Source organism: Myotis nattereri (assembly GCF_964212035.1).
Source record: "Myotis nattereri genome assembly, chromosome: 11".
NCBI classification, from domain to species: domain Eukaryota; kingdom Metazoa; phylum Chordata; class Mammalia; order Chiroptera; family Vespertilionidae; genus Myotis; species Myotis nattereri.
Genome location: NC_138086.1, coordinates 14,030,950 through 14,045,049, shown reverse-complemented (window position 1 = coordinate 14,045,049; position 14,100 = coordinate 14,030,950). Strand labels below are relative to the sequence as shown.

Here is a 14,100-nt window from a genome sequence, read left to right as displayed (position 1 = left end):
GTATGTGAGCTTGGAAATGGCACATCAATTCTGCTGCAGTCTGTTGGCCAATAGAGGTTGTATAGCCATACAGCACCAGTTCTCTTTCTTTTTCCTCTGGGTACACTAATACATGCGGATCTCAGAGCTGGTTGCTGATGTCAACATATTGGATGCTTGGTGAGAATTCCATGTTAAAGTAGAAGTATACATGATAACTCTGTTACCATAGCTATTTATTTTTAAAAACTTATTAATCAACCCCGATGTACCTGAGGAATATGGCTGATTGACATAGAATGAATCATTTTGTCCATGCAATTACTGAGAGATTCTAGTCCAGAAAAGAAGTTGGTGAGTTTTAAATGAGGCACAACCTTTCTTGCAGTGTGGGCACATTTGTAGATAATATCATTTGACCATATGCTTTCAATTTCTGAACATCTGGTCAAAATCATAGCTATTGCCCATGAATGCATGCTCCTCTTTTTCTAGACTAAGTAGATCATGAGATATAAAGTTGAATTTATAACCACTGGCAGGATTTTCATTCTGCCCTAGTCTCAAATAAGGCTGTATAATTGCAGTAGTACCAACCCAGCCAATCTAAGCCTATCACAGGAACCATTTGCCAAACAAAACTTTTTTAAAAAATATTTTGCTGCATAAATATTGTAATAGGCAGTATCCATGAGACTATAAATATGCTTTGAGGAAGGTGTGACAGTATATAGCACAAATCAGTTTATGGAAGTGTAACTATATGCAAATGAAACTGTTTTTTTTGGGGGGAGGGGATGGGGTGTAAGTGTCAGGACTTGTTGAAGCCTAGTTCTATAAAGACTTCTTATATTTGACAAAGGAATGCTGTTGGGCACCCAATTCATACTGAGCATAGGCCACATAAATGTCTCTGTTCCTTACTGAACTGTCTCCTCAAATGATCCAAAAAATTATGGTTAATTTTCCATCTTTTGTCATTTTTGAAGCTTCACTTGAAATTCAGCTGTCAGGAAGAACAAGTGGCCCCATGGAGAAGTTCCTGTGAAGAGACATAGCCAACAATTTGCTTCGTACGTGAGTGAACCATCTCGAAAGTGCGTTCAGACCCAGTCGTGCTGCTCCAGCAAATGCTGTGGAAGAAAGAGTTGTCCAGGACACTTCACCGGCACTGAAGATGGTGGTTGGGGTGGGAAGGTTGCTCTGGGCTACGGTTGGCAGACATATGTGTTCCATTCCTTGGGGCATCCCTGCCTCTGCAGCCCTCAGGCCTGCTGCTTCATGAAGAACAGGCTTGACAAATGTATTATGGTCTGCTTCCCGTCGAGCAAAATTTGCCTTTAGCACCAGTTCCTCATACAGTTCCCCATGCTCCTGCCACCACCCAGCATGCAGCCTATTTGAAGAGTACAGCCCTTGTTGAAGGAGAGTTCGAAGAACTAAGCCTTGGTGACGTTAAGGGGAAGTATTTGGTGCTCTTCTTCTATCCTCTGGATTCCACCTTTGTGTGTCCTCCAGAAATTACTGCTTTCAGGGACAAAGCCCATGAGTTTCATGCTGTGAACTGGGAAGTTGGGGCAGTTTCCGGGGATTCCCACTTCAGCCATCTTGCCTGGATCAACACATGGAGGAAGAAGGGCGGTTTGGGCCACATGAACATGGCACTGTTGTCAGATCTGACTCAGCAGATTTCCCGAGACCACGGTGTGCTGCGAGAAGATCCTGGTCTTGCCCTAAGAGGTCTCTTCATCATTGACCCCAAGGGAGTCATCAAGCATATGAGTGGCAATGACCTCCCAGTGCGCAGAAGCCTGGAAGAGACCCTCCGCCTGGTGAAAGCATTCCGGTTTGTGTGGAGAAGTCTGCCCAGCAAACTGGACCCCGGGTTCTCCTACAATCAAGCTGCATCCGACTGCTTCCAAAGAATACTTTGAGAGGGCAAAGCAGTAGATCATCTCATGTGCACCTGCAGCTTCTCAAAAGAACCACAGGTCAGCTCATTTTTGGCATTTCAAGGCAATTATGTATAGAAGGCAAAAATCAATTATGTTTGCATTCATTAATATTTCTCTAAATGTTTTGGGAGTTTTTTGTTTTGTAACATTAGCTAAGGCTTTCAAAACATGGTTAATTACTAACATGAACCCTTTATTTAACTTTTTGATGGCTAGCTAGTTTAGAGACTGCCTAGTTGATCTGTTTCTTGGATCATGTCTTCAATGGGAAACACTTCTTAGCCTTACCTGAACCTCTGTGTACACCAGTGTAGGACAAGTACCAAAAGCCTCTGATAAGAATCCTGAAATTTTCTTTATGAACTTCTTTGTACTAAACTGAATTTTTTAAGGTAACAAAGATTCTGGCCTTAAGTTTTTAGCATCAGCAGTCTACTTTAACTCTTGGAGTGGAGACATATTTGATTAAAATAATGTGAATCATGTATGTGAAAAAACAGTGGCAAAGTGACCTAACTGATCATGTATTCTCCTCATCCCTGATATTTGTAGCTTAGATAGTTATTTTGCCTATTTTATTTGTTAGCTGACTTAGTGTCCACATACATTTCTAGACATTGATCGAAGGTAATGATAGGAACTATTTATTTAATGCAGGATTGCCCTTTGAAATCATTGTAATTATATTTTCTGAAGCGCTCAATGTAAAACTTGTAATGCAAAAATAAATATATTAAAAAAGAGTTGTCCAAGCAATCCCTGTAATCTCGTGAGTGGAGGGCTAAAACTAATTTTGTAATATGTTAATTATGTCCGATGCTATTTTGAATAGATTTTTAACCAAACATATATATTTAAATATTTTTACTGATCTATGATTCTTGGTTCTGAAATTCCTGCATGTCACATGCATGATGCACAGTATCAGCCCCATAAGCAGAAAAATACTCCAATGAAGTAAACCTAAATAACAAGATTCAAATTAGAAAAAGTCATGTGCAAGCCAGGATTTTTCAAATATTTCTTGTCATGGTGACGCTCCCAGGTCCTTCCTTGTCCTGGACACCCAAGGGTATATATAGTTCCTCTCTTGGGCATAAAAATATCTATAGGACATTATAGTACTTTTAGGTACCAATGATGTATAGTGAAGAGTGGATCCAGCTGGCATGCTCACAATGATCGAATTGTATTGCTCTTACTTTAATAAAATACATTGCTCCATTATTAACTAGCAATAAATAATGCATTTGCTTTCTAGACATGAATGAGAGTCCTTACAATTCATATTCCAGGAAGGCCTGAGAAAGTGGCTTCTAATCCATATGGAATAACACACTGGTTAATAGCTTTCAGGATAAATCACAATTTATCTAGAATATAATCTTTATATATTTGGATGCTTCAAACTAGACCAAGGAGAAAATCTGAACTGTAAGTCTCAATTAGAAATATGGGATGGTGCTATGCTGAAAATGGTAGTCCTTGACCTACATCTGGCACTAGAAGCCAGTATGATTAATTTCTAGTTGAACTAAGGGCCTCTTTTTGGGCAAGGCCTGCACTAATTTTAGGTATGGAACAGTGACAAGTACCCTATGGACTACAAAAGAAGGAAGAGAGGAAGGAAGGAAGGAAGGAAGGAAGGAAGGAAGGAAGGAAGGAAGGAAGGAAGGGAGGAAGGAAGGAAGGAGAGAGAGAAATAAGAAAGCAAGAAAGCAAGAAAGCAAGAAAGAGAGAAAGAAAGAAAGGAAGAAAGAAAGAAAGGAAGAAAGAAAGAAAGGAAGAAAGAAAGACATATGATGAATATACCATAAGGAAACTCCGCAGTCCAGAGCAGGAGCTCTGTGATCACAAGCTGGGTTTGAGTCCTGACCAAGCAGCTACTAATTGTATGAGCTGAGTAATGGTCTTAGGTTTAAAAGCTGTTTTACCAAGTTTCTAAAAAGAAGTGAAGAAATAACTTGCCTTCCAAGAAGGGCTGTCACAGGATGCAGCACTCAGTCAGGTCAGGGCTCCTTGTCTACTTCCCAGATGCTTTCACACCTGGTTGGTGAGGCTGGTGGCCAGGACAGCCATGGAGAAAGTATACCAGACTCCAGGCCTCACAGAGAAGCTGGGACGGTCCCCAAGGAGGTAGGCCACCACCGGGCAGGATCTGGGTGGCTCCAGCACTGGCTTTGAGCAGACTCTGGCCTCCTGGTCCCTGGGAAAGGTGCCAAAGCACCCACAGAGCCAGAGCCCAGACAGGGTGAGGTTGGGCAGATGGGTCCTCCTCCATGGTCTGGAACAGAATCAACATGAAGGGACATCAGGTGCCACACAGCTGCTACCCACAACTGGAGGTCCAGATGCTGGGAAGTCATGAAGGGGTTGGCCAATAGTTGAGGCCCCACCCCTTGCTCTTAGATCTCTCTCTTCCAAAGCGGGACTTTCCCTGTGCACCTTTCTCCATTGCCATTGCCATGGTGATATCTGAAGTTAGTTCAGTGCATGCCAGAGCGCCAGAGTGGGAGGCAAAGGAGAAGCTCTTCCAGTTTCTAGTCTATTCTCGGGTTCGTTTGGTGCACAGCTGGCTCCAGATGGGCAATTGGCTTTCTAAGTTTGTCTGTCATTTCACTGCCACTGTCCCTTGCCTGTTGGCTGTCATTCAGTGGTTTTCCCTGTTGGCTGTGATGGTGCCCGCCTGGCCGGTACCACCCCACTGCTCTGGCACCTGCCCTTGGTTCTGGTCACAGGCTGTTCTGAAGCATAGTAATCCCTCCTTTGGAAAACTGCTCTTTGAAACTGCTGTTTGAACTACTCTGTTATTTTTAGACAGTCTCTTATTCTGTAGGTCAACTCTGTTATTTTTAGATAGTCTCTTATTCTGTAAAATATAACTATGTTTTTAGCTTGAATAATAGAAAAGATAAACTTAATTGTCTGACCTTGCAAGCTAGCCATCTAACATAAGGGACTGATACGCTGATACTGATGCCAAGGTTCAGGTGTCTGTATAGATATGATATGTACTCAAGGTCACAAGTTGTCTGTATAGATATGACAGGTGTTTGTTAGATATGATACATACTCAAGGTTACAAGCTGTCTCCAAATTAACTTACACAAAGAACAAGAAGGATATAAAAAGGAAATACTCCTTCTTGTGTTTGTTCAGAATTTGACAGAGGTAATCTGCTCTGAACCTGTCTGCAATAAAGATGACTCCTAACTAATTGGCTCAGTTCCACCAGGATCCTGCACCTTTACCATCTGGCCTTTACATCCAGCTGAAGAGACCGTGTCCTCTCCCGCAGCCCATGTGCTCTCCTCTGGGGACCCTCCCTTGGTGAATGGGAAGGACCCTCCAAAGAAGCCTGCACTGTCTGCTCCTAGTGCCATGATGTTTGGACATTTGAGCACCATTAATATCCCTCCTCCAGGGCACAGATTTTCTCTCCCACTTTCACCACCTGAGCAGGTAGTCAAGACTGTGAAGCCTGTACCATCACACTTCATTGCCCAAAGGAGATGGAGGTGAAAGTCCAAGAAGAGCCCTTAAAACAGATGGCAAAGAACGAAGAGGATCCCATAGAGACCATGGACAGGATGATTGGAACAACCTTCGGAGCAGTGGGGAACTACCACTGGCCCCTGGAGAACAAGCCTTCACGTCCCATATGGGCAGTCCTGGGGCTCTAGACCTCAATGCTAAGCATCCCCAAGACAGTGTGAGATGTACCCATGTGCTTTTCCTCTGAAGGTCAGGTGGTCGCAAGCTCATAGAGCCCTATGGGAGATATCCTGCCTCCTCTGAACCCTGACCCAACCCCACGCTGCTCCCTACAGTCAGAGAGATCCACAAAGAAAGTGCTGGGTGAAACCATCCACCTAGCTTTCCAGGTTCACTAGCATTGGGTAAGGAGATGCTCCTCCCACCAACAAGCGACTTTCCAGCAGGAAGCCCAGCAAATGCAAAATGTTCATGCTGCTTTGGCTACTGCTGCCACCGCTGCGGTGGGATCGAGGTGACCTGCCCCCTCATCCTAAGCCGCCTTGCCTTGCTGTTGACAGAAACCTGGGCACCTTGGAGAACACTGTGTCAGAGTAAAAAGACCTTGGAGGACAAAACAGGGGTCATGGCCAACAGCAGTGCCACTCAGCGTGCCCTTCTTTCTCTGCATCTGGCTGAGTGGTTGCAAACACCCTGCCCCTGGCCACTCAGATTGGACAGGTCCCTGCTATGACTATCAACTTGGCTGACCAAGTTGCCTCTCCCCAGAACCTGTTTGTCCCTTTACCTTCTCTGACATCAAATATTGCATAGGAAACAGATAAAGTCCCTCACTCTGCTCTTGCTGCTCACAGTGATTCTCTTCATTCTAATCATATTTTGGAAATTCCACTTCATGAGAATGCAGGTTAAACTTATTCCATTATAACTACAATGTCCTATTTCTGACCTCCCCACACATCCTAGGACCTCAACTTCTCCTTCCAGCTGCCTTCCTGCCAAAAGAAATCACTGACATTTCTGAGATCCCCCCCTTCTTTTGTCTTATCCATCCGTCTCCAAGTCCCTTCTACCAGTATCCCTGTTTCTACTGCCAGCCCGACACCTCTGTAGCCGTCCCTTCCACTATCACAGTCAAGATACCTGCCAATTTGACATCTCGGCCTCCTTTAGATCTTGACATCAATAAAATAGACACTACTTGCCCTTCCTGTGCTGTAATAAGTATATCTTCTCCCTACCCCAGTATGAGATTCCTGTTATTTTACCAAACCCACTACGGTGTGAAGCAGCTCTACCAGCCCACCTGCATTAAAGAACCCTGTTCGACCTCAGTCCATTCCATTGGTCCCAAACCACAGCTCAGCCCACCTTAGGGAGCCCTGATGGTAAGCAGAAGAGAAGCTCTTTCCCCAGTGCTCTGTTAGCACCAGACTGTCCCTCATGAGTTCTGCAGTCACCTGTGCTCCAGGAAACAACACCTCTGCAAACTTCAACCAGGCCATTGGCACTGAGGCTGTTGACACCACTCCTCTCTCCGAGGCTGTCCTTTACCCTTCTTCCCTTGTCTCCAGGGAGAATCACTCCCCATTGTCCACGGCACCTCCTAATTCTAACAACACACCACCCAGCGGCAGCATTCCCTCAGCTGATATCTCCACCCATTTACCTAAAACATGAGTGAGCAGAGGGAAGTGAGTTTCCAATCCTTCCTTGGACTCAGGAGCAATCTCACAGCCCACCCCTGGGGCCAGTGCTGGGCAACAGACTAAAAACCTTTAATGTTGGGAAAAGTGATTGCCTCAGCACAAGGTGTGGGCCCAACTTCTCCTGCCGGTCAGCCAGCCAGGGGCAGCAGGACGCACACAGGGAGTGCAGGTTTGCAATCGCCAGATACCACATTTGACACCACTGGCAACGCTCCGCTGGCCATTGGTGACAACCCATAAATTCTCCCCATTGACACATCCATTACTGCTGGTGTTGGAGTTGCCACCAAGACTCCTAACCCTGGGGGCTGTAGCTCACTGTTTGCAGGACACCGGCAGGCCCACTGCTTGTTACGGTTCCTGCAGCTCCCCTGGATGGTGGAGCCCTGGGGCCAGAGTGTCCTCTCCAGGCCCCACTCACTCACAGGCATCCAGAGCACTCACCGTCAGAGATGGACTTAGGAACTCATGACGCCGCGGGACATGGAAACTGACAAATGAATTAAATGACAAAGTGATCATTCTGTATCTGAAAAGTAGCATGTGGGATGTGGAATTTTATATTAGCTTTTTTTTTTTTTTTTTTTTTTTACTTACCTTTATTTCCCAAGTTTTCTATATTGAACATAAATTGTGTAATAAAAAGGTCTTATTTTTCATAAAGTGGCCAAAAAAACCCCCCTAGTTTTTTATTTGCATTCATCAAAAGATAATATCCTGACCTAAGGAATTCTACTACTGGAAATAGTAGCCACACTCCAAACCTTTTTGATCAGCTTACCTCTACACACAGCTCTGATAGCACACTTTAAGGGTGACATTGACAAATTAGGGGGCAAATGGGAATAGGAAAAAGGGTGTGACATCACCTTTTTAAAAGTGGTAGTTGAAAGAGCTGAGTTGTCCAGGCTGGATAAGAGTCTTTTTGTCCACCCCAGGCCCCACTTATTCACAGGGATACATAGCATCAACGTTAGAGACGGACTTAAGAAGCACCCCTACTATATCTCATGTTGGCCATGTAACCAGGAATCCACCCTGACGCAGCCTGGCTGCTGCAGGAGGAGGAGCATGCACCAGGCCAGTGCTTGGGTACACTGCGGGATCCACCTTCAATATGGTCCCCTGGAAGCTACCTGTCTATAGCACAGGTGGTGTGGTGATGGGAGAGGATAACATCATTCCCATGCTTGGAGGTACTAGTGCTCACACTTGCCATCAGTGCACCTGTGGCCCACCTGGACATAGGAAACCTCTTACACTGGGAACAGCCACCACCATGGAGAATAAAGGTATGTCACAAGATATGTCTTTGTCAGTCCACAGGGAGCTCTCCTGCCTACACCACATCTGGCACTGATGCAAGTCCAGCACCATCCCCTGTACTGACACTCTTTGTAGTTGTACTTTATTTCCCAGGCCCTGGAACCCACCTGTGCGGCATCCAGATGATGCTATGGCGGGTATAACATCCCTCCCATGATGGGAAGACCTGTTATTTCTACTTTCCATCTAATCTTTGTGTCAATATTTCAAATCTTCAAGACTTTGTAGTAATTGGGGTGCAATTTTACCCCCCAAAGAAACCAAACACACTCTCATTGGAATGAATTTGGGGTGTTTAGAAGAAGGAACGGTATACATTGCACTCAAAAAGGTCTCGAGTAGCATTTTGGTAACTGTGTCTCAATGTTAAGGCACTTAGATTTTACCGAAGAAATAGTGAAAATGCATGTTTCCCAACTCTAGCCACAGAAATCCAGATAAAATAGATCTGGAATAGAATCCAGTGTGTGTACCTTTAACAGTAACCACAAATATCCATGAACCTTACTTAAGTGACACTATTATCAATTTAGGAGCAAAATAGCATATCTCCCAATCAAGCTTTTGTTAAATAGTATCTGTCTTGGAGTCTAAAACTTTACTCTCCAATAGCTACCTAAAAAGAACCCATAATGCAGTCATTATGAATTGGAACAATGTTGGACACCTGATTATTTTATGAAACCTAGTTTCATGAGAAATTATCTGTGGCCAAAAGCTAGCCTAAAAGGGAAAAGGGAAAATGACATAGAAGCACTCATCTTTACCACCTCCACCCTTAATAATGGAGGAAGACTACCAAGTGCTGTGAGATTCTTGTCATTCTACCAATCAGGTAAATCACTCCTCCTGGGAAGGAGTATTACAAGGGTGAAGCTAGAGGTAGAAATAGCATCCCCATTAATTCCCAAAGGGAAGAAGTTTGCAATATAATAATCCAAAAAATCTGAGAAGAAAATTATCCACAGTCCAACCCTCTAGGTGCCTACATGGATGACACACTTTTAGAATACCCATGGGGAAAAATATACTCTGTCCTTCATTCCAGAAATAGTCCTGTTTTTCCTACACAGCCTCAAACTCTATTTGTCCAAAATGTACTCACCTCTTCTCCCTCAAAACACATTCTTCCTCCTGTTTCTTAATCTTGGAGAATGGTGCAATCTACCAAAGATGTGGTGTTCTTTTTTCTCGGTTCCTTCTTTTTCTTCATGTTTCATATACATTTTGTAAATGCTACCTCTTTAATATCTCTCTATTCCCACTACAATAACCTTAGTTATTTTGATTACTCTAATAGCATTCCAGTGCATGCTATTGCTTCCTATGCTGTACTATACCAGGCCACATGTTTTGACCAAGTTATCATAATATTTAAGCAGCAGATTGAAATTGCATACTTAAGCATTGATCTCACACATTGCACTGTAAGCAATGAGAAGGTAGGTACTTTGCCATGAACACTATTATTAACATAATTACTTTTCCTTCTTATGTTAGACATTTGTAAACTCATCCTAATTTTTATTTCAATTCTGAAAATGATATAGGACCTCATGAATTACTTTAAGTAATGACATCTCCATGGATGTAACATGTTTTGCCTACTTTTAGATCTTAGCTAATTTACTCAATTATTCCTCTTATAACTACTTTAAATCCAAATCACTTTATTCATTAGGCAGGATATAAATAGATTAAATAATAGAAACATTAATTGAACAGAGAGACCTGGACTTCCAGACAACCTGCAATATCTTTGGCAATAATCAGTTTCCTATAAGTAACAAGTAGAGAATTGTTAATCTTGTTCAGTGTCTGTGAGGTTCTATATCATTTTATACCTGTAGTTTCAGTGATAATATGCTTCAATCCAATTCCACTCTTAATTCTAAGGTATTAACACATTTACCCATAGAATGCTACTTTATTTCAAGTTTTACGTGTTTGATTTTTAAAACATTATTAATAAACATCAAAATTATATTTGATCTCATCATCTTTAAGAGGCACTTCTAAAAGCACTGATGAGTCATAATATTTAAAAAAATAATTTAAAAATTGCTTGAGATAAGCTTATAGGAATGTGACAATAAACTGAACAATAGATTTTTAATTCATGTTATTTAGCAATATTTCTGGGGCACTGCAAGGGACTATATGATTTCAGATCTATGTAATTGTTGATATAAGGAACATCCAATCCTGTAGAGATTTTTTCATAAAAGGTTATTTGAGCCAAACAGACAATATATGCCAAGGAGCAAAATCTCAAATGCTCCATAAAAATAACAGTTTTACAGCTTCTTTTATGCATTTGAAATTAAGGAGAGGGTATAAGGAAGATTACAATGAGGTGGAAAGAAGCAAGATGGTGATGGGATTACAAACTAGTTAACAAGATTATATGATCTTTTGAGGGTTGATGCCCCTTTGGCGGGTATTACTTCTGGTGTTTCAAAGGTGTGTTCACTTAGATGCACAAGAATAATGGTCAGGGCTGGTTTGGAACATTTCCCTAAAGACTTTATAGGTCATGACTACCCACCACAATCTGCCCAGTTAGGAATTTATGGTCAGGTCCCCCTGTGAGGGTCCTCCCCACAGAACCCCTTTTTCATCAATATAAGTGTTAGAAGCTTTTTATTTAATCCAGGGGATTATTCCCAGTTCACTTTTCCTTAGCAATCTTATCCACATACACCCAATTCTCTAACTATAGTCTTTATTTTCTTCTTCAACACAAAGCCCTGATTCAAAGTATGCAGATGTTTTATATAAATAAGAATATGCCTCTTGTTTTGTTTTGTTTTGTTTTGTTTTGTTTTGTTAATCCTCACCCCAGGATATTTTTTCCATTGATTTTCTTTTAGACAGAGTGGAAAGGAGGGTGAGAGACAGAGAGAAATATCAATGTGAGAGAAACACATCGATTGGCTGCCTCCAACACGTGCCCCCACCTGGGCTGGGGATCAAGCCTGCAATCAAGCTATGTGCCTTTGGCCAGAACCAAACCCAGGACATTTCAGTCCAGGGGCTGATGCTCCAACCACTGAGCCAAAGCTGCCAGGGCTGGGGCTCATTTTTTTTTGTCTGGAGTTTATTATAATTAATCATCCATTTGCAAATGTATTACTCATATACCTACAGAAGGGCTGGAATCTTGATACATAACTCTTTTTATACATTTATTGCTATTTTATGATTCATATTTTTGATCTTTTATTATTTTTTCTTCTTCTTAAAGAAGACGATTTAACATTTCTTGTAATAATGGTGTGGTGGCGGTAAACTCCTTTAGCTGTTTCTTGTCTTGGAAGCTCTTTATCTGTCCTTTGATTCTAAATGATAGCTTTATTGTGTAAAGTAATCTTGGTTGTATGTTCTTGCTTTTCATCAGTTGTAATATTTTGTGCCAATCCCTTCTGGTCTGCAGTTTTCTGTTGAGAAATCTGCTAACAGTCTTATGGGAGCTCTCTTGTAGGTAACTAGCTGCATTTTTCTTGCTTCTTTTTAAAGATTCTGTCTTTGTCTTTAACCTTTGATATATTCATTATGATGTGTCCTGGAGTGGGCCTCTTTGGGTTCCTGTGTTTGGGACTCTGTATTTCCTGGACTTGTATGTCTATTTCCTTCACCAGGTAAGGGAAGTTTTCAGTCATTATTTTTGCAAATAGATTTTTAATTCTTTGGACTCTCTCTTCTCCTTCTGGCACCCTCATGATGTGAATGTTGGTGTGCCTGAAGTTGTCCCAGAAGCTCTTTAACTATCCTCACTATTTTGGAATTGTTCTCTTTTTGCTGTTCTCTTTGTTTTCTTTTTCCTTATCTTCCAAATTGCAGGCCTGATCCTCTGCTTCATCTACTCTGTTGTAATGTGTGCCTTATTTCAGTTAGTGTATCCTTCATTTCTGACTGGTTCTTTTTTATGTTTTCTACCTCCATTTTTATGTGTCCTACATCTTTGTTGAAAATTTCAATGTAATCAATGAACATCCTTATAGCCAGTGTTTTGAACTCTGCATCTGGTAGATTGCTTGTCTCTATTTTGTTGAGGTATTTTTCTGGAATTTTGTTCTATTCTTTCATTTTCAACATGATTCTTTGTCTCCTTATTTTGGTTGCCTCCATGTATTTGTTATAGGTAGAGCTGCTACATCTCTCAGTCTTAGTAGAATGACCTTACATAGTAAGTGTCTTACAAGGCCCAGTGGTGCAGCCTCCGCACTCACTGAGCTGGGAAATCTCAGCTGGGGGGGGGGGGGCCCTGGTATGGGGCTGAGACCCCTCACTCTTCAGGGTGGACCTCTTCAGCTAAGCTAGCCCTCTTTTTATGTGCAATACATGGGTGTGGGACCAGCTGGTTCCACATCTCAGCCCCTTTTACCATTCTTGACGTGGCTTCTTCTCGATAGCCTTAGTTATGGGACTTCTCCTCCGCTAGATTTCAGGCAGTTTCAGTGACGGTTGTTTTGTATCTTAGTTGCAATGCTGATGTGGTTGTGGGAGGTTCCAAGTGCCACATTTGGCCACACTGCCATCTTGACCAGAGCTCTAATACAACTCTTTTAAAAAGTTATGGAATATTCGTATGTCATTAGTTATCGATATGCTGAATAGTATTGCATCAGAATAAAATCAAGCTACAGGGTGGGGATATCAAGTATACACTAAAATTTGAAAAAGATAGCATAAAAATGAAAATTTAGGAGTTAACTCTAATTCAATCTGTGCTGTGGATCAATCTGGAACTGAAAGGAGTATAAATTGCATTCTAAGTACTTCTGATTCCCTTAATCAGGAAAACTTCAAGAAACAAATATCTCAAGATAAATTATACTAGAGAATAGTTGTTACATAGCATCTGGCAAAATAACTAAAGAGGCTTATTCTCATTAGCAAGATTTTTAAATCTACATTTTAAAGCCATTAAATGAACTCAGTCTTAATCTGCATGATCACTACTACTCTATTATCTATTTAAGAAGATAAAATACAAGAACCAGTGTTTCCTGGATGAACAAGAACATTTCCAGAATGATAAAACGTATTCCAGCCCACTGAGTATAAAATTAGATTGCTGAATGACTGTGGCTGGCTTGGATTCTGAGGTCATGATGATTCATAACTAAAGCCAGGCTTTACTTATGAATCTTAAATTGGGTGAGATAAAAAACCTTTTGTAGTACCATGTACTATGATTTAAGTTTTATCTCCTCATTCTTACCCAGAAATTTTTATTATATACCATGAAGACAGCTTGCTAGCTAAGCTGACTTTAACTGATCTCGTACTCACAGTCATGGCCACACTACTGAGTCGCACCTTGTTGTACATTCTTTGTTTGTACTGTACTTCATAGGCAGTAAAAAAAAATGACAAAGCCCACTATGTCATTTTTTGCATATGTACATAATTAACCACAATTTTATTTCAACTCCCTTATCTCCCTCCACGGCAAAATACATTAAAGTACACTTTCCTCATTTTAGGCCCTCTTTATAGGGAAAAAGTCTCTAAATATTTTAGTCAAGGCTACCACCATTATACCCTAAACATATTTAGGTATAAGAAAGTATTACTATCATAGATCCCCCTGTTCTGTTAAGATTTTTCATAGATTGTGGCCCAGTGAC

At 41.6% G+C, this 14,100-nt stretch overlaps 1 pseudogene across 1 annotated transcript; it reads left to right on the top strand.

The window, feature by feature from the left end:
• Nucleotides 1-1,156: 1,156 nt before the first annotated feature.
• Nucleotides 1,157-1,929, top strand: LOC308527414 (thioredoxin-dependent peroxide reductase, mitochondrial-like; annotated as a pseudogene). The gene has a single exon. The product of its transcript is annotated as a thioredoxin-dependent peroxide reductase, mitochondrial-like (transcript).
• Nucleotides 1,930-14,100: the final 12,171 nt, after the last annotated feature.